At 50.5% G+C, this 24,653-nt stretch overlaps 1 protein-coding gene and 1 long non-coding RNA gene across 5 annotated transcripts in view; both read left to right on the forward strand.

Moving 5' to 3' along the window:
- The window catches only part of LOC132658137 (uncharacterized), a 33,018-nt gene extending 28,313 nt beyond the window's left edge, over positions 1–4,705 (forward strand). Inside the window, exon 2 of the long non-coding RNA XR_009597274.1 lies at positions 4,067–4,705. This is a non-coding gene — a long non-coding RNA (uncharacterized LOC132658137). The remainder of the gene's footprint in view (positions 1–4,066) is intronic.
- Positions 1–24,653, forward strand: part of WDR25 (WD repeat domain 25) — a 145,778-nt gene that overhangs the window by 51,326 nt on the left and 69,799 nt on the right. The window lies entirely within an intron of this gene.

The raw sequence follows: 24,653 nt of genomic DNA on the forward strand, positions 1-24,653 counted from the left end.
TCTTCCGTGGCTCCTGCGTTGCAGGCAGATTGTTTACCACTGAGCCGCTCGGGAAGCCATATCCCTGGGTGCCAGGTCAGAGGATCCTGGAGCAGGGAGGGTAACCCAGGAGAAACTGCTGAATGCTCCACTTACAGCTACTTTTCACATTATGCTTCTGAAAGTCCTGTGTGTGAGTGTTTTATAATGTGTCTAATGTATGGGTAGAATAGTATTTATGTAGTCAAAGTTGTGTGCTCAAAAAATTTTTTTTATTTTAATAAAGTGATAGTGATATGTAATCCGAATAGTTTGGAGGCTTCTGAAAGAGTTGCTCTCTAAGCCGGAGTGGGCCTTTGGTCCAGGGGTGACTCTTGTGACCCAACCTGCCCCCGCCACATGGGACGAGTGAGCAGCTGGGCATTCACTGATTCATTTGCTCACTGGCTGGGCAGTGAGGTTAATGCAGTGAACAGGAGTGCATTGCCCAGACCTCATCCAGAGGCGTCCAGTCCAGATGGGCTCTTCCAGCCCCTCAAGGAAGAACACGAGGCCCTGGGTCACCCAAGAGAGGCTCTTGAGTGAGATTTGGTGGCTGGACTTCCAGGGAGAAACGAGACAGTGCAGGAGATGCCTGTGAGCCAACGAGGGCCTGGAGGAGGGGGACTCAGGCTGTGGATGGAGCTCACAGTGCATAGATCTTGCGTCTTCCAGGGCTTCAGGTGGCTTCTCTGTACCACCAGCCCCAGGGCGAGCTCTTCTCAGACGAGTGCAGATGCTCAGAGCCCAGACTTGGGCGTCACTTCCCAACTCTTCTGGCCGGCCATGTGAGCTTGAGATGTGGAATGTCTGAGTGTGTAACTTTCTGTCTCTCCTCTCATCCTTTTTAACCCTCTCATCAGCGCAGCATGTTTTCCATACGGGATCTTGGGGCTCAGAGAGGTGAAACGCGCGTGGAGGGTCACACAGCGAGTTGGAGACTGAGGCTCGGCTGGAACGCAGGGCTTATTGCCGAGTCTGGGCTCAGCTGGATGAGCTGAGCGTGCTGGCTCAGTGTGCTTTTCTTGCTTAGACTTCTCCTGTACTTGATAGAGGGGTTCTGTTTGCTTTAATGTTACTCTAATGCTTTTTGGAATCCATTTCCTTTGTTTATTTTACAGCAGTATAATTTGCAATGAAATAGTTTTACACTGAGCTTACATGTTTTAATGGTATTTTAATGGCATCTTAATGGTGTCTCCATGGATTTGCCGACCGATACTTTTGTTATCCTAACTTCCCCGCCAGACAATCGGCACCATGAGGCAGTGTGGCCGTGAACTGTGGCCTGAGCTCCCCTCCAGGCCCACTGGGCAGCCTCTGTGTTGGGTGTCCATTGTCTCAGGGCAAGGGGGCCTTTATCCCCAAGGAGAGGAGAAGGGAACATCGGTCTCCCTCGTGCCACGTGGATGGGTCATTCCTGGGGTTGTGTCCCACTTACGAGTGTCTGACCAGGAGTCGCCTGTGCAGAAGAGGAAGTGCTGATCCCTGCCGCCAGCCCCTGGAGCTGGGACGCTGGCCCTGGAGGTACAGAAGAGGAAGTCCTGGTCCCCGCCCCGCCCCTGGAGCTGGGATGCGGGCCGGAGGTGCAGAAGAGGAGGTCCTGGTCCCTGCCCGCAGCCCCTGGAGCTGGGATGCGGGCGGAGGTGCAGAAGAGGAAGTCCTGGTCCCTGCCCCTGGAGCTGGGACGCTGGCCCTGGAGGTGCAGAAGAGGAAGTCCTGGTCCCCGCCCCTCCCCTGGAGCGGGGACGCGGCCCGAGGGCACCGGATCGCTCTGCCTTCAGCTCTGCCTTCGGTCGCCCCTGCACCACCGCCCCATGTGCTGAAGCATCTGTTCTGCTTTTCTGTCTTGGAACATGTGACACAACAGTTCGAGTCTTGCCTGGTGAAGCACAGAAGGCCTTTTACGGCTGGGCTGGGCCTCAGCCATTTGGGTCCCCCCCCTAGTGCTTGGCATGGGCAGGAGCTGGAGCAGGGGCCCAGTGCCTGCTCACTGAATGAATGAATGAATGAATGAAGGCTTGATTCGTGTGGCTGCAGGCTGACGACCGCAGTAAGAAAGGAGGCGGTGAAACTCAACCCTGGGACCCTGTCCAGGACTAGCGCAGTCACTGGCCCTGCTCCTGGCATAACACCTGGCTACAGAGAGCAGGTCTCCAACATTTCTACCGCCATCCAGACTCAGCCCCGCTTTCTCCTTGGCTTCCGCAAGACCCACCTCCATGGAAACATCCAGCGCCCGTTTGCCGGGTGTTTGCTGTACCTGTGGTGTCAGCACCCAGCGCATGGTACTCGTGCGCCAGGAGAAGCCACCCAGAGCTGGGCCGGTACCCTGGCTCTGGCGCTCACAGGCTGTTTGGGCTTGAATGAGGTGGCTGCTGGCTCTGGCACCTGGGTTCCCTTATCTCCAAGTTGGGAGAGTGTGTTCCCGTTTGCAGAGAGCTCTTGTGGGGATGTGGGATGCTGTGTGTCCTGCCTGGCACCTTGGCACGTGGTCATTAGTTGCTACTGTTCTGATTGCGATCCCTCTTACCGTTCCACCCCAAAGCAATCGTCTGCTGCCCTCTGCTAGCCCGCTGTTTCCATTGCATGGCCACCTACAGCCCTGGTGGGGCTCCCTCAGTGGGAGAAGAGAGGTGCCCTCATCAGTGTATACATCTGCAGAGCTGCTCCGAGTCCCAAGCCAACCGCTGAAGCTCGAAGGGGCTTCTGGGGAGTGGCCACCCCACTCTCCCCTGCCTTCTCTCTCTTTTCTCCTGATGCACCATTGTTTTCTCAAAAGGAAAAAAAGAAGTGATTTGAGTCAGGGAGAGAAATCCCCAGGGCCCTGTTTCAAACGATTGTCCCATTTCTAAACTTGAGTTAATAAGAATAAACAAAGTAGTAGGTGGATTTGCACAGAAGAATATCATTCTGACGATTGTGTAAATATTTATGCGTTCTGGCTTTCTCATTTTGTTACTGGTGTCTAATTTCTGAGTCTCATAATGAAGTGTAATTTGGAGAAGCTTTGCAAAGTGAGGCACAGCAGTGAAATAATTTGATTTGTTCAGTAAACTTGGTTTCAGTTATTCCTTTTCATCAGTTCTTTTAGAACCCCTTCAAGTTCTTTGTGATTTGACAACCGCTTTTAGCCCGATGAAGATATGACTGTTAAACATTGCCAGGAATTCAGAAGTGGTTTATAATATTGTTGCTTAATAAGAAAATGCATTCATCGGCAGGATATAAAATTTATGGGCTTCAGATGGATTTGAGTTTGTAGTTTTAGCCCTCTGCGCTCCTGCCATTCTCGAGGCTATGAGTAGGGTTTTTTAATTAAGTCAAATTGAATTGAATGAGCTTTTATTGAGCGCCCACTCCCTGCCAGACACAGTCTCCTTAACCCGTGCACCGCCTGAATGGTGGCGAGGGGGAGCCAGCCAGCCCAGGGAGGCCCAGCGAGGTGCTGCCCTGAGCTCAGGGCATCCCGTGGTTCAGTCTGAGAGGTGGGATTTGGAATTAGAGCTGAGGCTTATGCTCTTTCATCCCCAGCTGATTAGGAAGAAGAGACAGGTTGAGTGGCTTTGCATATGTTATCTCCTTTAATCTCATTTAATCTTCTCAACCACCCCTTGAAGTTCAAGTTTGCTGCATTTCCTTTACTTTACATCTGAGGGAACTCAGGCTGGAAACGGGGTGGTGCTGAGCCTGGTCACGGAGCTGGTGGGAGCCAGAGCCAGGGGTTTGAACTTGGAGTCCTTGGGTCCAAGGCTGCCATTCTTTCTATGACTCCTGGTGCAGGGGTTGGCGGTGGGGAGTGTGCAGTCGGGCCGGGAGGAGCGTCTGCATTTCTGCCAGCACATGACTGACCACCTGCTGGTGGAAGTGGCCCCTTCCTGTAGACCGAGGTGAGGGCTGGTACGGAGGTGAATTGGGCTTCGGTTTCCCGGGCCCTTTCTAACTCTGAGCCCGAGCCCGAGCCAGGCCTCCCCTCTGACCATCACTCTTCTACCATAAGTGAGTGAGTGGGCATTGTGAAACTTCCTGGTTTTTTTTTTTTTTGTAGGATTACCTATGCTATGTGGGAGGCACTTGGCAGTGTCTGTCATGCGGCGGGCCCTGCATTGAGGAGCCCTGCCCTCTGGAAACCTGCTCGTTGCCACGGCCGAGAAGTTGCCTCAGTCCCAGGCTCCTGTGTGTCACGGAGCTGACTGCCAATGGAGACGGTGACTCAGGCGATGGCATTTTGTGTGGCATTGTGCACTTCAGCCTGGCACAGCACACCACACCCACAGCAGGTATTCAAGAGCCATTAGTGTTTATGAAGGGGATAAAATTGCCCAAATGGAGGGAAGCCATCAAAATAAGAGCCTTCGCCTGTCTCATGGAAGTTAACTTGCAAACCTAATGACTGCTGGGCTGTCGAGAAAGTGTCATCTGGATGTCTCACTGGAGACAGAACTCTCCGGAAGGGCAGTCGGGAAGCCCCTGATCGCCTCGTGGGGGCGGGGGACGCATTTTACATGACAGTGAGTTGGAGAAATTAGCAGTGGTCTCCGAGGAGCAGCCACCCCCCCCCCCACCGCCCCACTCAGCTTAACCCTTTGAGTTGCAGCAGCTTTAAAATGAGTCCAGGAAATAGCTGTATATATTCTTCATACTCCTCATGTTTTCTCTGCAAATAAAAGCGATCTTGAACGTCTGAGATTCTGGTGACAGAAATGCCTCTCCTTTGTGAAGCACGTTGCCGGGGCTGGGGACAGGACCAGCACAGCATATTCTGTGCTTCGGGGGGGCGGGGTGGGTGTGAAGCCGAGAGGTTCATTCAAGCTTCACTTCTGGTTGGGGCTAGGGGAACGAGGACCCCTGACATTTGGCCCGAGGCCAGGTTTATGTCAAGGAGAGGATCCATTGTTTAAAAACAAATGTGCGTAACAGTCCCTGAACAGTCATTTTCAAGTCATTCTCTGATAAAGATAGAACGCTTAATTTAGGCAAATTTAATGGTTTCAGAGCATTTGGTGTAGTCCTGGGGTAGAAAGCAATGTTTTCCTTATTCCATTTCAACCTGGCTTCATTCCTATCTTTGTGTGTTAAGTGTCAGTTTATACCAGGGGAGCGTTTTCCTCTTGGATGCGTTTGCACCTGGCAATTTGTGCAGGAATTCCTTGATTGCAAAATAGCTGCTCTCAAAAAATGCAGACAGGCAGCCGCACTCAGGAGCCCCTCGGCCACCGGCAGCGGGCTGCTGCCAGACACCTGGGTTTGAGCCCCACTGGGGCCTGCTGCTCAGTCCGTTCTCAGCCACCGTTGGCCAGCTTATATAAGTGGGGTAGGGTGGGACCCCTCGTAAGGTCATGGGGGCCATGGAGATTGGCCAGTGTGATACAGGGTAAGCTCTCTGGGGCAGGGGACCACAGTGGGCGCTGAAGGACGCAGGGATGGAAGGACAGGCCCCGGCCCGTTGAGGCGGGAGAAGCTCGTGCGTCCGGGGCTGTGCCCTGCCCAGCTCTCCAGGTGGCCCCCACCCTCCAGGGCATCTGGAGGCTCAGTCCTTGTTTCTGTCCCCTTTTCTCATTTTGGGTGAGCTGGAGCAGCAATTCTCAGGTCAGATTATTTGGAAGATCCATATTACCACTGATTATTTACGAAGGGACAGGCCAGGAGGGAGGTAACCAACTCGATTAACTCGTCAGTGAGGCAGCTGGAGGGACGTGTGACAAGCAGACCCGGCTGTCATTTGACCAGAGATTGTCTGCGCCTGGATTGTTCCCCCAGGGTGGCCATGATGACAAATGTAATTGACATTTTTTTTATTAACCCTGAAATGATTAAAGACGCTGCTGCTGAATTTGTGTCAAAGTGCCTGGTCCCTGACCTTCCGAGTGAGGCTTCCACGTTGGAGGCAATGAGCAGCCTTGTGTTTACTTCCTGCTCATCGATTCCATCAAGCAAGGCACACCGAGCTCTGCCTGAGTTGGTCTTGAAAGCAGGCCTGGGAGCCCAGGCTCTGCTTCCTGGCTCAGGTTCTCAAAATGTTCTGGCACTAGCGTCATGATGGACACTCAGAAGGCACTCTGTTCATTGAGCGCCAGGCGTTAGCTGGGGCCCTGCTTCGCAGTGGGTCCCGAGATGTACAGAGCGGCAGGTTGGGGTCCCCACCCCTCCAAGGAGCTATCCCTGCAGGGGGGGATGGGTAGACGTCCATGGGAGCAATTGTGTGGCCCAGGTGCTGGGAGCAGGACTGGGACTGCCCTCACGGCTGGGAGAGGAGGGACGGCGGCACGGGGCTGACGCGGGTCCCAAAGGGAGGGCATCCCCTCACGAGGCAGAACTCAACCTCGGGGGCCTTCCAGGTGGAGGTGGAAGCAGCGTCAGGGCATGTGGAAGGGAGTGAATTGGAGAGGGCAGTGAATGGTGTGCAGGAGCATCCCCTGGGGGCGGCTTGGTGCAGCCCTGCAGACAGGCTGGGGGCTCAGTGGAGACCAACATGGGCTTGCTGCTGCCTTGCCTGCTGCCAAAGTCACCGAGGCTCTCTGTGCTCAGCTCCCTCACCTGCAAAGCAGAAGCAGTCATCATGGCCTCACATCTGTCAAGGCTGTGGCACTTGGAGTAAAGCTCTCAACCCGCTGGTCCTGGCAGGGCACCAGGCAGCGGGCATCCCACGGGGTTGCTGACAGTGGAGGAGCGGGGCTTGTGGGGGTGCAGAGTCGCCCATCAACGGTGCCAAGCACTGGGCGGAAGCCGCCACCCTGGCTTCCCATCTTAGAGCCGAGAAGCCTCCTCTTGGGAGTGTCAGGCAGCTGTGCAGGGTCATACGTGGCTATGCAGGGGCTGGGAGAGGGCAGGGGCCTCCTCTAAGAGGAGCGAGCTTGTGTAGCGAGGGGGTTAGGAAGTGGTCCCATCTCGGCGAGAATAGGACGGTCATAGTGCCCCTCAGTGGGGCGATTCATCAGGTGTTTCCCGAGCACCTCTCTGCTGGGGGTTCCCTCAGTCACTGAGCAGTATTTACTAGGCACCTACTGCCTTCCGTCTGAGCCACATGGGCTTTCCAGGTGGCGCTTGTGGTGAAGTCAAAGTCCTAAGTGTTAGTCGCTCAGTCATGTCTGACTCTTTGCATCCCCATGGACTGTAGCCCGCCAGGCTCTTCTGTCCATGGTATTCTCCAGGCAAGGATACTGGAGTGGTTAGCCATTTCCTTCTCCAGAGGATCTTCCCAACCCAGGGATTAAACCCAGGTCTCCTGCATTGCAGGCAGATTCCTTACCGCCTGAGCCACCGGGGAAGCCTCAGTGGTAAAGAAACCTCCTCCCAGTGCAGGAGACATAAGAAACGTGGGTTTGATCCCTGGGATGGGAAGATTCCCTGGAGGAGGGCATGGCAACCTAACCCAGTATTCTTGCCTGGAGAATCCCATGGACATAGGAGCCTGGCAGGTTACAGTCAATAGGGTCGCATAGAGCTGGACACGACTGAGTGACTTAGCATGGCACACTGTGTTCCAGGCATTCTGTGAGATCCAGAGTACCCTGGTGGGTACATGGTGGGGAAAGAAGGAAAGAAAAGAAAATTATGACATGTCTAGCAATGTGGATAACTGCCATTTCAACCTTGAAATAGTGAGTCCATGTCATTAAAGTTTTGTATATTGGCCCCCTGCCAACCCTAACTGACCGCCCCCGCCCCTGCCCCCCGCTGCCATTGCAGAGACTTAGAAGGGGATTTACCCCTTGTGACTTACTTAGACCTGTTGCTTGGGAGCCTTTCCCATCAGTTTAATCTCTTCTACCTTTTAATCCTGTGGCTGGCAGGATGTTGCAGGGGCAGTAATTTAATAAAAAGTATGCAGTTTATAAAGCAGCTGCTATTCTGTGTACTAAGCACATTTGCCAACCTTTTCAGGGAAATCTCCAAGCTGTTCTTGGAACTTGGCGATACTGCAGGGGGAAAAAAAAAAGTTATATTTAATAACATTTCATCCTTTGGGTTCTGCAGCTAATAGTAGCCTAAATGGGAGCCGTGTCTGAAAGCCATTTCTTTATGTGATTCAGAGAACCAGGACACTGCAATTACCCCGCGTATGAGATTTATGAAAACATTAATGCCTAACAAGAAGCAAACATCTCAATAAGTTATTTAATTTGAAGTTGCAGGCCTGGCGGCTGGTTCCTAACTCAGCCCTGCTGTCAGCCCACAGGCACTAGCTTGGAGGGGGGGTTGAGGGCAGGGCAAAGCGGAGCTGGGTTAGAATCACGTCCTCCTGACTCAGGAATCCACCCCTGCCAGGGCAACCTTGTTAGGTCTGTAACATGTGGCAGCCACATGATCTGCTGGATGAGAGACACACATTTAGCCAAATTCACGTGCTACACGCCTTCCCTTTCTTTATTGCTCTCCCCCCACCCTGAACTGACATAAAAAGGAGAGTCACACACAAGCAGATGTCAGAACGACTGCCGTGCTCTGCCTCATCAACTGGAAAAGCCACCAATTGAATTACTCCCGACACCATTTCTGCGGATGGCAGATGTGGGGCGGGAGCCCGGGGTGGGGGCCGTCTATTTTCCTGTGTTCGGTGATAGCTGAAGCCTTAATTCAAAAACAAATTAAGTCCTTCAGCTGTCACTTGATTGTTCCCTCTGATCTTTGGGGATACATATCATTGCTCCTGCCTCGGATCTTCTCCTTTTTCTCGAAGCTTCCCCCCACCATGTTTTTTTTCCTCTTTGCCCAGAACTCAACATTATTATTATTTTTTTTTTTTTGATGAAAGCATGCATTATTTAGAGCCTGTCGCTTCCTGAAGTTCTTTAATTACAGAATTAAACCAAAGTAATGACAGTTTAATTTGTTCTTTCATTAATTGGGAGTGCTCGGGGCTGATGTGGAGTGCGAGCGTTTGGGAAGCGTTGAGGAGCGCGCGCCGAGTGATTGGATCATGAGTCATAATCACGGCTGTTGTTTATGGCTAGGTGCTTCTCCTGCACATTCTCAGTTTATCCTCCTGGCCACCTTGAGGAGGGGGGGTCCCGCTGCTCCGTCCCTCAGATCCCAGAAAGGAAGGACAGAGCCAAGTCCGCCCAGGCAGCCGGAGGGAGGGCCAGGCCCCTCTGCCACTGGGGCTAGCACCCCCCAGCCCAAGCCCCTGTCTGGTTCTTGGGCCCTAGCAGTGGTCTCAGTCCCATGAGGGCTGCCCCCATGAAGACCTGGGGTGGGCCTAAGAAGCTGAACCCGTGCCTGGCTGACCCATGAGTGCTGAGGCTGGACCCATGAAAAGGAAAGGTGAGCCAGGCAGGAGGGGGCCGATGCTCCACGGAGGCTGCTGAAGATTTTGTCGACTTTGAAAGTAGTGGCAGGGGGTGAGGAGAGGCCTGCTTACAAGCCCAGCCCGTCCCATTTAGTTTGTGGGTCAGGAAAGCCTCCCCAGGTAACCACGCTGGGCGCGTCGCTCTAAAGCCCATGGTGCGAGGTGGAGCCCAGGTGTGTGAAGCTCTATCTGGCTTGGGCTCTCCTCCGGCCGGGGCCCAGCCCAGCCCTGCCTAGCTTAGGACAGGTCTCGTTGCCAGCCGAGGCTGAGGCCAGGGCAGCTGCCGAAGCCAAGATGGCGGTCCCAGGGCAGCTGCGTTTGCTTGGACATGCGTGGCCCAGGCCTCGTCCTCTGCACACTGACCCCAGGGCCCGCCAGACTTCTGGACTGGTCTGTGCATCTCTGGATGTCCATCGTGCCTGCTTGGGTCCTGGGCCTCCGGGTGCTCTCCCGTGTGCAGCTGAGACGCCTGGCCTGGCCGGCCTACCAGAGAGAAGCACTCATGCTGTGCCTTAACTGTTTTTAAGAGTCTGAAGCCCTGTTTGCTCCAACACCAGGACATTTTGGTGGCAGGTGGTAAAGGATGAGAGAGAGAACAGGCAGCCGGCCGGCGGCGCCTGCCGTTGTACCTTCTACTCCATTACCGTAATTCTCTTTGAGCCTCCCTGCCGCTCTGGGAAGCAAGGGGGTGGCCCCATTTTCTAGCTGTGGACGTGGCGGCCCAGAGGTGGGGTTGCCTGCTCAGGACACGTTGATGGAAGGGCACCGCGGGGTTAGGGTTTGGGGTGTCCAGAGTTCCCTGTGGAATTGGCCTTCACGTCCCCATAGCTTTCACCCTGATTTCCCCAGGCCGCCTGCTTGCTCTCAGGCCCCACAGGACGCAGAGCCCCGCCCCACGGCTGCCCGGGGAACACGGGAGCATGTGAATGCATTCTCTGCGGGGACGTCTAGATGAATTTAGGATGAGAGGATTCAGTTACACTTTATTATTGTTTGCCATTAAAAATCATGCAAATAAGCCATGGGGTAAGGCAACTTGTATTGTTTTGGACACCAGATTTACATGTTTACTGGAAGAAAAATGACACCAAGCGCCTTCAAGGTGGTAATAAGATTGCGCCTCAGAGCTTTCGCTTTGTTGGTCTTTATTTATAATTTATGCCACGACCACTTCCAGAAGAGGTTTTAAACTAGTTTATCATAAAAACTTAAAGCGTGACAAGAGGATCTGGAGGCTTACCATCCTCAGGATGAAAAGAAAGCTTAGCAGCGCTGTGGCTCGGGGGCGGGGGCGGGGGTGGCAAAACGTGCCGAAGCCGGCTGACCCGGCCCCGAAATCACTGGAGGCTTCCCCGGTTGCCAGAGCTGAAAGGGAGGCCTGCTGGGTGGCAGGCTTCTCATTTTTGGATTATCGGGGACCTCCCCTCCGCCTTTGTTCTCCAGTCCCCGGGTTGCCTTGTTGAGCTCCTGACTCCTCTCTGGGAAGGAGTGGGGTCGGAGTCCGGCTTGGACTGTCTGGGCAGAGAGGGTCCAGGCGAGAAAGACACTGTGTTCCATCCTAACCTGAGTGTCGGAGGTGGTGCTGGGGAGCAGCCCCCTCGCCTTGGGGTGCACTTCTGACTTGGTGACAGGCCACCTGGGTGATACCCGCCTTGAGGGGAAGGACTTTAGGTCGGCTGTCCCGGCCAAGGAGAAGGAGGCTCAGCCATGAGGATTTGGAGCCCTTGGTTAACCGCTGCATGTGGCCCATCCCTGGCACTGTGCCTGCCCTGGGCCATCTTCCAGCTGGTGGGGTGGGAAGGAGCAGCTGGAGCCCCAATCAGAGAGTCCAGAGCGAAAGCAGGTTGGCATGTACACCTGCTCCTGGGGTCCCCGGGGGTCTTCATGAATGGCACGGAGCCGCAGCAGGTACCCTGCCGATGTGGATGGTCAGCATCAGTAAAGATGCATATAGACTGTAACACACAGCACACAGCGCAGTTGTTTGCTCAGTCACTCAGTCGTGTCCGACTCTTTGCTACCCCATGGACTATACTCACCAGGCTCCTCTGTCCATGGGATTCTCCAGGCAAGGATGTTAGAGTGAGTTGTCGTTTCCTTCCTCGGGGATCTTCCCGACCCAGGGATCAAACCTGCGTCTCTTGAATCTCCTGCACTGGCAGGCGGATTCTTTACCATTTCGCCACCTGGGAAGCCCACACACCACAATAAAAGAACAGCTTGAAAGCTAAGTAGCAGTTGAGCTGCTTTCCTCTTTAAAAAAAGCTAGAAGCCACGTGCCATATCCGGAAGCTCGTGAGCAAGAGTGTGGGAGAGACAGATTGACTAATGGCCAAATGGGCCTTCTGTAATCAGTACAGGCATTGCTGATCACACCTGGCTCTTGGGGGAACTGCTGTTCTCTGATGTATGAGTCCTTGTTGCTGTCAGCACAAGTATAGGTAAAGGGATTTCTGGCTGCTAAACTCACAGCCAGGTAGCTTCTGTAAATTACAGGCTGTGTGACCACAAAAATCGTTGACTTAAGTGCTGCAGACTTATCATTATTATCCGATTATATAACTCTTCTTAATTCCTTAGAATCACTTGTTAAACCTTTATAGGTAAAATAATTTTGTGCTCATTGAAGTAATGTAATTATATAGACTAATTCAAAACTATTAGAAAAATTTTGGGGGCTCCATTTATAATACCACCTAATGCATTCCAGGTACAGTTTGTTAGGGAGTGATGAATTTTCAGCCTTCAAGAACCCCAGGCCTGGGCATGAGTTTGGATGCAGAGGGCTTAAGTTCACTGAAAGCTACCGGTGGCGCTAGTAGTAAAGAACCTGCTTGCCAGTGAAGGAGATGCAGGAGACTCAGGTTCGATTCCTGGGTCGGGAAGATCCCCTGGAGAAGGAAATGGCTACCCACTCCAGAATTCTTGGCTGGAGAGTCCCATGGACAGAGGAGCCTTGTTGGGCTACAGTCCATGGGGTCGCGAAGAGTCAGACACGACTGATCGACTTAGCACAATGCATTCCAGGTACAGTTTGTTAGGGAGTGATGGCTATTCAATCCCCAAGAACCCCAAGCCTGGGCAAGAGATTGGGGCGCTGAGGTTTTGAGTTAACTGAAAGCCACCAGAAACTGGTTAGTTGGTCCTTAGCTGGCCCTTTTAGAAGTAGGTAGACTTAGGGGTTGTTTCTGAGAAATGGACTCAGTTTCAGCTCAATTCAGTCGCTCAGTCGTGTCTGACTCTTTGCAATCCCACGAATTGCAGCACGCCAGGCCTCCCTGTCCATCACCAACTCCCGGAGTCCACCCAAACCCATGTCCATTGAGTCAGTGATGCCATCCAACCATCTCATCCTCTGTCATCCCCTTCTCCTCCTGCTCTCAATCTTGCCCAGCATCAGGGTCTTTTCCAATGAGTCAGCTGTTCGCATGAGGTGGCCAAAGTACTGGAGTTTCAGCTTTAGCATCAGTTCTTCCAATGAATATTCAGGACTGATCTCCTTTAGGATGGACTGGTTGGATCTCCTTGCAGTCCAAGGGACTCTCAAGAGTCTTCTCCAACACCACAGTTCAAAAGCATCAATTCTTTGGCGCTCAGCTTTCTTCACCATCCAACTCTCACATCCATACATGACCACTGGAAAACCATAGCCTTGACTAGACGGACCTTTATTGACAAAGTAATGTCTCTACTTTTCAATATGCTGTCTAGGCTGGTCATAACTTTCCTTCCAAGGACTAAGTGTCTTTTAATTTCGTGGCTGCAGTCACCATCTGCAGTGATTTTGGAGCCCAGAAAAATAAAGTCAGCCACCATTTCCACTGTTTCCCCATCTATTTCCCATGAAGTGATGGGACTGGATGCCATGATCTTCGTTTTCTGAATGTTGAGCTTTAAGCCTACTTTTTCACTCTCCTCTTTCACCTTCATCAAGAGGCTCTTTAGTTCCTCTTCACTTTCTGCCATAAGGGTGGTGTCATCTGCATATCTGAGGTTATTGGTATTTCTCCTGGCAATCTTGATTCCAGCCTGTGCTTCCTCCAGCCCAGTGTTTCTCATGATGTACTCTGCATATAAGTTAGGTAAGCAGGGTGACAATATATGGCCTTGATGTACTCCTTTTCCTATTTGGAACCACTGGAGACCCATAAATCTACTACGGTTTGACTTTGGCACCAGCCTGGAGATGTCACAGAGGCCATATCTGGGCACTGGGCAGCAGAGCTGGCTTCTGCTGCAGGTGGGCCTGGAAGCCTCCAGGGGGAGATGAGAGTTGTTCCTGTTGGGTGTCTCTGAGTTGAGCAGATCGAAACTTTCTCTTTGTCTCTCAGGAGGGATTTGAGGGTGTCTGGGCCCAGGGACTCAGCCTGCCACCCCTCCCTGCCTCCAGGTCTGAGCGCTCTGAGTTTGTTGATGCCTGGTGTGGTGCCATGGGGCTCAGCTGGGCAGGTGGGGGAGGTGGAGGAAGCCGGGCCTGCACAATGACATTTCTGTGGCCTAATGATTTTCAAAAACCATTTGCGAGATTGAGGTAATGTATTTCCCAGACTCAAGCAGTTTACTCCTTCCTACCGTGCTGAATCAGGCTGTTAAACCCTCTTGCTGTGTGCGTATAGCTATCAGCACCAGGGAAAAATGGTCAAGTTCAAGGCCCCTGCCATATCCGTGCTCGGCTCTTCTGGAATTGATGAGTAACTGCACTTTTGAAAATGAAGTTTTTAAGAACATTGGAAAATGTTAAGTGAGGAAAGCAGGCTGCCAAATTATATATTCAGCAGGATCTCAGGAGAAAGCAGGTACACAGAGAAAAAGACGGCGCAGATGCCGCCTGCAGGTCCACGGCAGCTCCACCGTCCGAGGGCAGGGAGCAGACCCAGTGCCCCCTTCTGCTCTTTCCCAGCCCCTCACCCGCTGTCCACTGCCCTGGGTGGGGCACCCAGAGAGGAGCGCATGGACTTTGACTCGGGGGCTGTCACTTGTGCACTGGCTTAATATAACCTGGGCCACTCTCTTCATACCCAGAACCTCAGTCTCTTCACCTGTAAAGGGGCCCGGTTGCGTCCACCTCCAGGGGGCTGCTGTGGAGACTCTATCATCTGACTCAGCACTTGGCAGTGTGGGGCCCATGGGGGTCTAAAGAAATGACAGCTCTTGTGGGGGTTAGCATACAAGTGCATGTGTGTGTCTGTCAAAAGCTGCAAGACGAGGTAAATCACAGGGGAGAGGAATAACGACGGAAAATGGGAAAGCAGTGGAGTCCTTCTGGCCACACGACTCCTCCACTAACAACTCCGTCCTGACCACGCTGACTGCTCTTGTCTTCAGGAAAGAGGAAGCTGGGTGGCAATCGATGGTGCAAGGTGCATCCAGCCCTCCCAGAGGGGCAGCATGGAGCATGATGGGAACATCTGCGGGGATTTTACCCCTGGTAGTCAGGAGGACTTCCTGGAGGAAGGAACATCTAAGCTGAGACCGGAAGAAAATGTGGGGGCCAGTCGATGGAGAGGGAGGAATTCACTTCAAGCAGAAGGAGGTAGGGCTGCGTGTGTAAAGCCACAGGTGGTAAAGGGCAGGGTGGGTTTGGGAAGCCTCGATGGAAGGTCATGTATAGGTGAGGTGGTGCTGGGAGGTGAGGCTGGCGGTGAGTGTGGGTCTCTCAGGTCAGCTGAAAGCTTCCCCGCTAGACGGGGATCCGCTGACAGACCCCAGTGAGTCCCTGAGTGTGTCTGGCAGGAGCCCACAGCCAGACAAGACCTTTTGGCCAGAAGGCACCAGGTGTACCTTCTTGCTGGCTTTTTGGATGAGTTCTAGGGTCAGAGGCCCACGTTCTTTTGAGAAGTCTTAACGAAAATGACCACCCCACTCAGGGAGGCTAGCGAGAACTGTGGCTTTGGTGGGCAGTGTGGGCCTGACGGAGCCGCCCACAGGACTGCCCTGAAAGCCCTTTTTGGGGAGTGGAGACAGCCTGGCGCTGGCCTGTGGTGGTTGCCATGGCAGCAGGACCCAAGTGACCCTTACTTTCCTAGAGTGATCGCCCCCGTCATGGGGATGTGCTCTGGCTGGCTGTCAGGTGGGGGGAGTCATCGTGGCTGAGTCGCTGAGCAGGTGCTCAGGAGGCGCTCTGCCGGGACAGGAGTGTGTGTGACAGCCCAGGACACAGGGGCCCCCAGGCCGGGCCTGCAGGAGGGTTCGGCTGGAGCTGGGTTAGGCCTCACTCTCAGGGAGCCCTCTCAGTGACTGCTGGGGGCACCCCGGCCCGGCCCGGGGGTGAGCTGGCCCCTCACGCCCACTCAGGTGGTGGGTGTCCCCGCTCCCTGCCCCTGCCATCACTCCGTCCTCCCCATTGCTCCTCCAGCGGTGCCCCCACTGCCTGCAGCAGCCCAGCTGCTTTCCTCGCTGCCGCTCGGATCGCCCCCCAGGCCCTGGCTCCCCCTCTCCTGTATGATGCCCAGGGTGCCCTTTGCCCTGGCAGACGTCCTCATCACCAGTCTCCCGCAGTATTCTGGCCTCCTGTGCCTTAGCCCGAGTGTTCTTTCGGAAGGAAAATCTTGACTATTACTTTGCTCTCCTAGGTTTAACCCTTTCAGCTGCCCCCCTCCCCCTGCCATCTTTCATGGAGGGAGACAGCTCTGAAGTTCTCCGATCTCTTTTTCCCCACTCCTGTCTCGCATCCATCCTCACGGACTCCTGGTCCCCTTCAGGCTGGCTCTTCCCGACCTCCTGCCTCCCTCCTTGCTCAGAAGCCTGCCCACCTCCCCAGTCGAAATTAAGCTTCACCTCTTTTACTTATTTATCTAACTTTGTTTATTTAACTTTTAGCCGTGCTGGGTCTTTGTTGCTGGGCGTGGGCTTTCTCTGGTTGCGGCGAGCGAGGGCTCCTCTTCGTTGCGGTGCCCAGGCTCTAGGGTGCCCGGGCTTCAGTCCTGTGGCATGTGGGCTTAGTTGCTCTGTGGCATGTGGGGTCTTCCTGGGCCAGGGATCAAACCTGGGTCCCCTGCATTGCAAGGCGGATTCTTAACCACTGGACCACCAGGGCAGCCCCATTCACTGGCTCCAGTTATTTCACAGAGGCCAGCTCTTTCTTCTCATGGTGTCTCCACTGGTGCTACCTGTTTATACGTTGGCTTAATATCTCCCCTTCCATCAGACTGTTGTGAGCCCTTTTGTTTCCCAGAGATTCAGTCAGTGAGTGATGTCCTTGGCACACAGTGGACCCTGAGTAAATGTCTGTGGAATAAACCCGACGAATGACTGACAGTTGCCCAATCTTTCCAAGGCTGTGTTTGCACACCGTTGAAATGAAGAGAACTTCCCCCGCTGACCTCCTGGGTCTGCATGAGGATCATGTGATGCCATAACGTGGAATGTGGTGCACCGAAGTTAAAATATAATGTCATGACTCCTTCTAACCAGGTCAGAGCGATTGAAGGCAGGAGGAGAAGGGGATGACAGAGGATGAGATGGTTAGATGGCATCACTGATGGACATGAGTTTGCGCAAGCTCCGGGAATCGGTAATGGAGAGGGAAGCCTGGCGTGCTGTAGTTCATGGGGTCGCAAAGAGTCGGACATGATTGAGTGACAACTGAACTGAACAAGGTCATACCCTCCACGTCCCCCCTCTAATTTTTGAGTGAGTACTTCTTAGGATAAAAAGATGGGGGAGCAGGGTGAAGCCCCATTTGATGATCTGCATTGAGAGTGGGCACAGCAGAGAGGTGAGAGCCCTGCGGCTCAAGGGCAGATGTGACCCTCAGCCTGGAAGGGTCCCCGAGTGCCCTTCCCGGTGCCCTCTGGTGTGGACTGAAGGAGCGCCTGGCAGTGTCTAAGCGAGCTCCAGCCCGAGGCCTAGAGCATTCCCCCTGCTGGTGGGCTGCGTTGGTGCCTGGGAGCTGTGAAGAGCGGGGGAGGGTTGAGGAGACCAGATGGGCTTTCCAGGAGAGAAAACAGGTGGTGTTAGAAGCCCGCTATCAACAAAATTAACGTTGACTTCTGGAAAAATCTACAAGGGGTTTGTGAGAGAACTCTTGGTTGCAAGAGACAGAATACTCAGTTCCTAGTAACTTAAAGCAAAAAAAAAGTGAACCCATTGGTCTAGGGGTGAAAAGGCTGAGGACCGTGCAGCTTCCGGTGTGGCTGTCCTCGCGGTCAGATGTCCTTGTGTCTTGGTCCCACCTCTGTCCCTCTGGGCTACCCCTGTGGTGACCCCCTTTCAGCTCCGGCTCCCAGCCGTTCTCTCATTCATCTGCTTTGCAGCCCAGCTGGTGAGGAAGTGCCTCTTCCCCTCTCCTGCCTGCTGCAGACCGGGGCTGGCACCTCATGGCCTCGGTTGGCCAGGCCTGGGTGACGTGTCCTTCGTAGGAGCTCTGAGCCAGTAACACACTGACTGCGTGGGGCTCAGATGGTTCTCCAAGGAAGGAGGTGAATGGACACCAGGCAGTCAGTAGAAACCACGGCGCTGCAGGACTAAAAAGCAGTTGTGTGCTTGCCAGGAGCCAGCATGCATTCCCCCCAAACCATTCACTCTTTTCTGAGTTCTTAGACTCACAGGATCTGTTTGTACTGAAGCTAGAGCCAGTGTGTGTCTTGATTTGGAAAGGCACCTCTCACTCCCAGGGCACAGGGCTTTAGAACCTTGGCGATTCCATCTCATCCTTGTTTTGCAGAAGAGCTGGAACCCCAGGTCCTCCTGGTGGCAGAGAATCTCTGGCTCGTTCTGTGAGTATGGAGAGAGAGAAGGGGGGGTGTCTGCCACGTGATACAGTCCAACTGGATGACCATGACTTGTTGAAAATAGCAGCCATCTCAAAGAATTAATGATTTACTCCTAGAGATGGGAGGGGTTTCTCGTGATCAAAGGCCATTAAGCATAGCATTCTTCTGTTCCACAGTTTAATAATAAATTGTGTAACATCACAGAAGTGAAGTCTGCTTGTCCAAGCTATTGTGTTCAGTCACTAAGTCGTGTCCCACTCTGTGACCCCATGAACTGCAGTATGCCAGGCTCCCCTGTCCTTCACCATCTCTCAGAGCTTGCTCAAACTCATGTCCATTGAATCGGTGATGCTATCCAGTCTCATCCTCTGTTGCTCCCTTCTCCTCCTGCTCTCAATCATTCCCAGCATCAGGGTCTTTTCTGATGAGTTGACTCTTTGCGTCAGGTGGCCAAAGTATTGGAGCTTCAGCTTCAGCATTGGTCCTGTAGATACGTAAAACCCAGGATGGCCATTCTTCCATTCATCTATGGACAGATGTCCATCCATCTGTCCCTCATCCATCCATCCCTAAAGGGCTGTCAGTGGGAAGAGGGGTCAGTCTGGCCTTGTGTTGTGTTAGTCCAGAGAGCAGGGTGAGGAGCTGTGGATGGGAGCATGTTGTAGGTGAGAGGTGGATGAGCGGTGGTGGTTGAACCTGAAGGCTCTGCAGTCAGTCGGCCTGAGTCTGATTCCCTGTTCCACCTCTCACCCTGTGACCAGGGTAGATAACCTCCCTCTGCTTCAGGTTTGTCATCTGTCAGATGATGTTTATGATAATACCTACCTTGTACTTCAGTTCAGTTCAGTTCAGTCGCTCAGTCGTGTCCAACTCTTTGCGACCCCATGAATCGCAGCATGCCAGGCCTCCCTGTTCATCGCCATCTCCTGGAGTTCACTCAGACTCATGTCCATCGAGTCCGTGATGCCATCCAGCCATCTCATCCTGGGTCGTCCCCTTCTCCTCCTGCCCCCAATCCCTCCCAGCATCAGAGTCTTTTCCAATGAGTCAGCTCTTCTCATGAGAGTTGTACTTGTACTTAGTGGTAAGGATTGAGTTAATTCTTGCCCTTAGAAGCATTTTATTTATTTATTTATTTTTTTGGTGACTGCTGAATGCGTGATTACTGTTACCTGGAGGTGGGAGGTGAGGTGGTATTTTGTCTCAGAATAATTTCCAAGATTGCAGTACTCTCAGAAGGGGCTTTGGCACCTCCTGGAGCCTGTGCTCCCCGCCGTTGGCCAGGCGGCACCCCCTGCTGGGGACGCTGCAGGCCTCCAAGGGCTCATCCCCACTCTGCCAGGAGGGTGGCACCAATGGCCTCCAGAGTCTCCATCCCCAGCTGTCCGCGCATCCCTCAGCAACCTCTGTGAGATGTCTTGCTCTTAATCCTTTTTACCCAAAGAAAACTCTTTTTTGCCCTTTTATATCTTCTGTTGACATTTAAAACTCCTTCCCTTTGTTCTGACCTTATTGAATAGAGAGCATAATTTCTTGGAATTCTCTGTATAATGAATGCTCGTGTACTTACAGATTCTGGTCAAGATTCTCCTCAACCTTTACTTTGAGGGAACTTGCATCATTTGGTACAGAAAAAATTTTAGGAAGTCCTCAGAAGGATGATGTAAGATGAAAATGCTGCCTTAGCTCTCACTATTTCTGCAGATGTGACCCCCTTGTAATACACATACCAGCCGAGTAACCCTGCTCCTAGAGATTGCATTGAAATTGGTTCAGACTCCTCTAATTGCATATGGTAGGAATGCTGCAGGCTTCTCAGGCTCTCTACAAGTTTTCCTGAAGCTGACAGGGTGGGGAGATCTGTGTGGGTGGGACTATCGCCTCAAATCATTCCTGGCTCCTCTTTCATGCCTGCAGTAGATAACATCAGCTTGTACATCACACTGGCCTGCTCTGTCATCTCTGTGCCACAGTGGCTCACGTGCAGGACAAATGGTCCAATCGTCTCACTATTCTGAATACTCCTACCAGGATTCAGGATGTAGGGAGATTTTGACTGAAGTACTGGGGCAAAGAAGTATGTATATGTCGGCTATTGAGGGTGGAGGGGAAGAAACAGGGTGGGGTATTACTCTGTTTCTGCAAACCAGATGCTCAAAATTGAATATTAGATTTGACTTCCAGTAGCAAAGCAGCAGTTCGCATCAGACTAACGTTCCCGCACTTGACAATTATAAACTGAACAAAACCACAACAAACTGCCTAAAGGTATTGGAGAGCAGCAACAAGCAAGTGGACCGAGAAGGGAGCCTCCCCTTAGAAGAGGGAAATGGAACTGGGTGAATTTCCTGCTTCATGTTTTTCTGCAGGAGACCAGGCTCCAGTCTGTACCAGGCAGAGCAGCTAAAATTCAGATAGGAAACCTGCAGTGTTACTGACTTGAAGAGCCAGAGGACATAATTTGGGGGCAACCAGAGCAGCTAGTGAGGAGGGAAATCTCGGAAAAGAAGGAGTCAGAGAGGAAGCCACAAGTTCTGCGTATAGACTCGACCCGAATCTCTGATGACGCCTGAGTCCATGGATGGGGCAGATTCCAAGAAGCTCAGCTCATACTAAGAGAACTGAACAGAAATTTCTACTGCTGCACACAACAGAGGAGACAGAGTTTGAAATTTGACTAGAGGCAAGTTAGCTCCCTGTTTAAAAAAAAAAATTTGAGTTTATGTTCTTCAGAGAAACATAACAGAATCCAGAACTTATACAATACAAATTTTGTATTAATAATATCTAGTGTGTGTTAGTTACGTAGCCATGTTTGACTCTTTGTGACCCTATGGACTGTAGCCCACTAGGCCCCTCTATTCATGGAATTCTCCAGGCAAGAATACTGGAGTGGGTTGCCATCCCCTTCTCCAGGGGATCTTCTCAATCCAGGTCTCCTGAATTGCAGGCAGATTGTTTACCATCTGAGCCACCAGAGAAGCCCAATAATCCCTAGTATTTCACTCCAAAGTACTCAATATAGTAGGAAATAGGAAAAGGGGACCTATATTCAAGAGAAAGGGCTTCTCTCCAAGATAATCCCAGTGTTGAAATTAGCAGACAGTTGTTTTAAAACAGTTGTGACAATGCTCAGAGACACAAAGGAAAATATAGTCACAGTGAGTAAAAAAATAGGAAATCTCTGTATAGAAATAGAAACTTATAAGGGGACAAAAAGTCTAGAACTGAAAAATATAGTAGTGTCTGAAATAAAGAGTGTGTGCTTTGGACTCTATTGCAGAATGGAGAGGACGGAAGAAGGAGCCAGTGAATCTGGAAATAAGAGTAATAGAAATTATTCAAACTGAAAGCAGAGAAAAAGAATAGAGGGAAAAAGGAATAGATATTCAGGGATCTCTAGACAATAGCCAGAGGTATTTGTGTAATATATAAGAGGATGAGATGGTTGGATGGCATCACTGACTCAATGGACACGAGTGTGGGTGGACTCCGGCAGTTGGTGATGGACAAGGAGGACTGGTGTGCTGTGGTTCATGGGGTTGCAAAGAGTCGGACACGACTGAGCGACTGAACTGAACTGAATAGTGTATGTGTAATCTATAGTAGTATTTGTACACGCACTGTTGTTGTTCAGTTGCTAAGTCATATCCAACTCTTTGTGACCCTATGGACTGCAGCACACCAGGCTTCCCTTTGCTGTCCTTCACTATCTGCCAGAGTTGGCTCAAACTCATGTCCATTGAGTCAGTGATGCCATCCAATCATCTCATCTGTGTCACCTCCTTCTCCTCCTACCCTCAATCTTTCTCAGTGTCAGGGTCTTTTCTAATGAGTCAGCTCTTTGCATCAGGCAGCCAAAGTATTGGAGCTTCAGCTTCAGCACCCGTCCTTCTAGTGAATATTCAGGGTTGATTTCCTTTAGGATTGACTGGTTTAATCTCCTTGCTGTTCAAGGGACTCTCAAGAGTCTCCTCCAGCACCACAGTTCGAAAGCATCAATTCTTCAGTGCTCAGACTTCTTTGTTGTCCAACTCTCACATCCATACATGACTACTGGGAAAATCATAGCTCTGGCTATACGGACCTGTGTTGGCAAAGTGATGTTTTTGCTTTTTAGTATGTTGTCTAGGTTTGTCACAGGTTTTCTTCCAAGGAGCGAGCATCTTTTAATTTAGTCACTGTCCACAGTGATTTTGGACCCTAAGAAAATAAAATCTGTCACCGTTTCTACCTTTTCTCTACCCATTTGCCATGCAGTGATGGGACCAGATGCCATGATCTTCGGTTTTTTTGAACGTTGAGTTGTAAGCCAGTTTTTTCACTCTCCTTTTTCACCTTCATCAAGATGCTCTTTGGTTCCTCTTTGCTTTCTGTCATTAGAGTTGAATCATCTGCATATCTGAGGTTGTTGATATTTCTCCTGGCACTCTTGATTCCAGCTTGTGGTTCATCTAGCCCAGCATTTTGAATGATGTACTCTGCATTTAAGTTAAATAAGCAGGGTGACGATATACGGCCTTGACGTACTCCTTTCCCAATTTGAAACCAGTCCGTTGTTCTGTGTCTGGTTCTAACTGTCGCTTCCTAATTGGAGTCAAAGATGAGAGAGAGTGGGGAAGAAAAAGCTGTTCAAAGAAATAATGCCTAAAACCTCACCAAATTTGGTGAAAATATGTACATTTCCAGATTCAAAAGAAAAGGAAAGCCAAACCCTGCAGATCCCAAACGAGACAAATGTAAAGGCAATCACACTGTGACCTAGCATAGTTAAGCTTCTGGAAACCAAAGATAAAGAGGAAAATCTTAAAAGTAGCCCGAGAAAAATGAATGTCGTGTGGAAAGGAATAATGATATTTAAAAAAATGTATACTGACTTATTATCAGAAATAGTAGAGTTCAGAGACAGTGGAATGGCACCTTTAGAGTGCCATTAAAAACATTTCAACTCATGATTCTGTATCCTTTAAGAATGAAGGTGAAATAAAGACATTTTCAGATGAATGAAAAGTAGGCGAGAATTTGTTGAGCAGGTGTGCTCTGCAGAAACGTTAAGGAAGTTCTTTAGGACAGAGAAATATGATATCAGATAGAAACTCATATCTCTAGGAAGAACTGAAGAGGCTGTAAATGGTGAATATGTGGGAAGATATAAAAGACTGTGTTTTCCTCTTACATTAAAAAAATACACGACTGTTTAAAGCAAACATTATCACATTATATTGTGGGTTTATAACATGTGGGTGTAATACATAACATGTGGGTGTATAGCATAAAGGATAGGGGATTAAGAAAAGATATTTATGGTTGCAAGCTTCTTATATTTTATGTAAACTGGTACAGTTTAACTCTAAGATGACTTTAAAATATTAAGCATATGTAAAAAATGTTGAGGCATAGCTCAAAGGAGGAAAAGAGGAATAAAGCACAGGTGAAAACAGAAAAAAAAAAAGAGCAGAGTGATAGGTGTAAATCTGCTCGTATTAACAAGTATATTCTATGTACAGCAATTAAATGCTACACTTAAAGGAGATTGTCAGGGGGCTTCCTCGGTAGTCCAGTGTTGAGACTTCACCTTCCAGCGCAGGGGGTGTGGGTTCAGTCCCTGGCAGGGAGCTAAGATACCATACGCCTGTCAGCCAAGAAAACATAAAATAGAAGTAATATTGTAAAAAATTATTTCAATAAAGACTTTAAAAATGGTCCACATTAAAATTTTAAGATTAAAAAAAAATCTTCAAAAAGGAGATTGTTAGAATGGATACAAAAGCAAGACTAAATTGTATACTGTTGGCAAGAGGTGTACTTCAAACAAAAAAGAAAGAAGCTAAAAGTAAATGCATGGAATTAAAGGGATATCGTCCAAATAGTAAGCTTAAGAAGACTGAAAGTATTGTAATATTGAACCATAAAATAGGCTTCAAGACAAAAGGTATCAGCAGAGATAAGGGGGACTTTTCGTAATGATAAAAGGATCAATTCATCAGGAAGACATAGCAATCTCTACCTAATAACAGAGCTTCAAAATACATGAAGATGTTTTCACAGAATTAAAGGGAGAATAAACAAATCTATAGTCATAGTTGGATATTATAACACTTCTCTCCAAGTAATTGACAGAACAACTAGACAGATCAATAAAGACAGAAGATCTGAATAACATTGTCAGCTACCTTAACTAAAGTTTAGGGAACACTATACATAAAGTTCAGGGTATGGGTGTTTTTCAAATGCAAATAGTACTTCTCTAAGGTAGGGCAGGAGCTATGATGTAAAGCAAATCTCAATACATTTAAAAGGGTTTAAACAATAGCCTAGTCTCCGATCACAATGGAATTAAATTTTTAATAAATAATAATGACTGAAAAATAAAAAAAAATAACTCCACAAACATTTGACCATTAAATCACACACTTCTAAATAACTTATGAGAACTTATGCTTTTGGCAGAGATGGAGTAATACGGGACCAGATTTATGCTTCAGGCTTAAAGAATAACAGAGGAAATGTAAGGGAACAGTGATTTTCAGATACTGAACAGCAGGTACTGTAGACAGTGGTCCCTGAGAGAGGAAAAATGACATGGTCCCGGAGATTGTTTCAGGCTACTGCCAGGTGAGAGTTTCTGGCCT

This window comes from Ovis aries, chromosome 18 (assembly GCF_016772045.2).
Source record: "Ovis aries strain OAR_USU_Benz2616 breed Rambouillet chromosome 18, ARS-UI_Ramb_v3.0, whole genome shotgun sequence".
In the NCBI taxonomy this organism is placed as follows: Eukaryota; Metazoa; Chordata; class Mammalia; order Artiodactyla; family Bovidae; genus Ovis; species Ovis aries.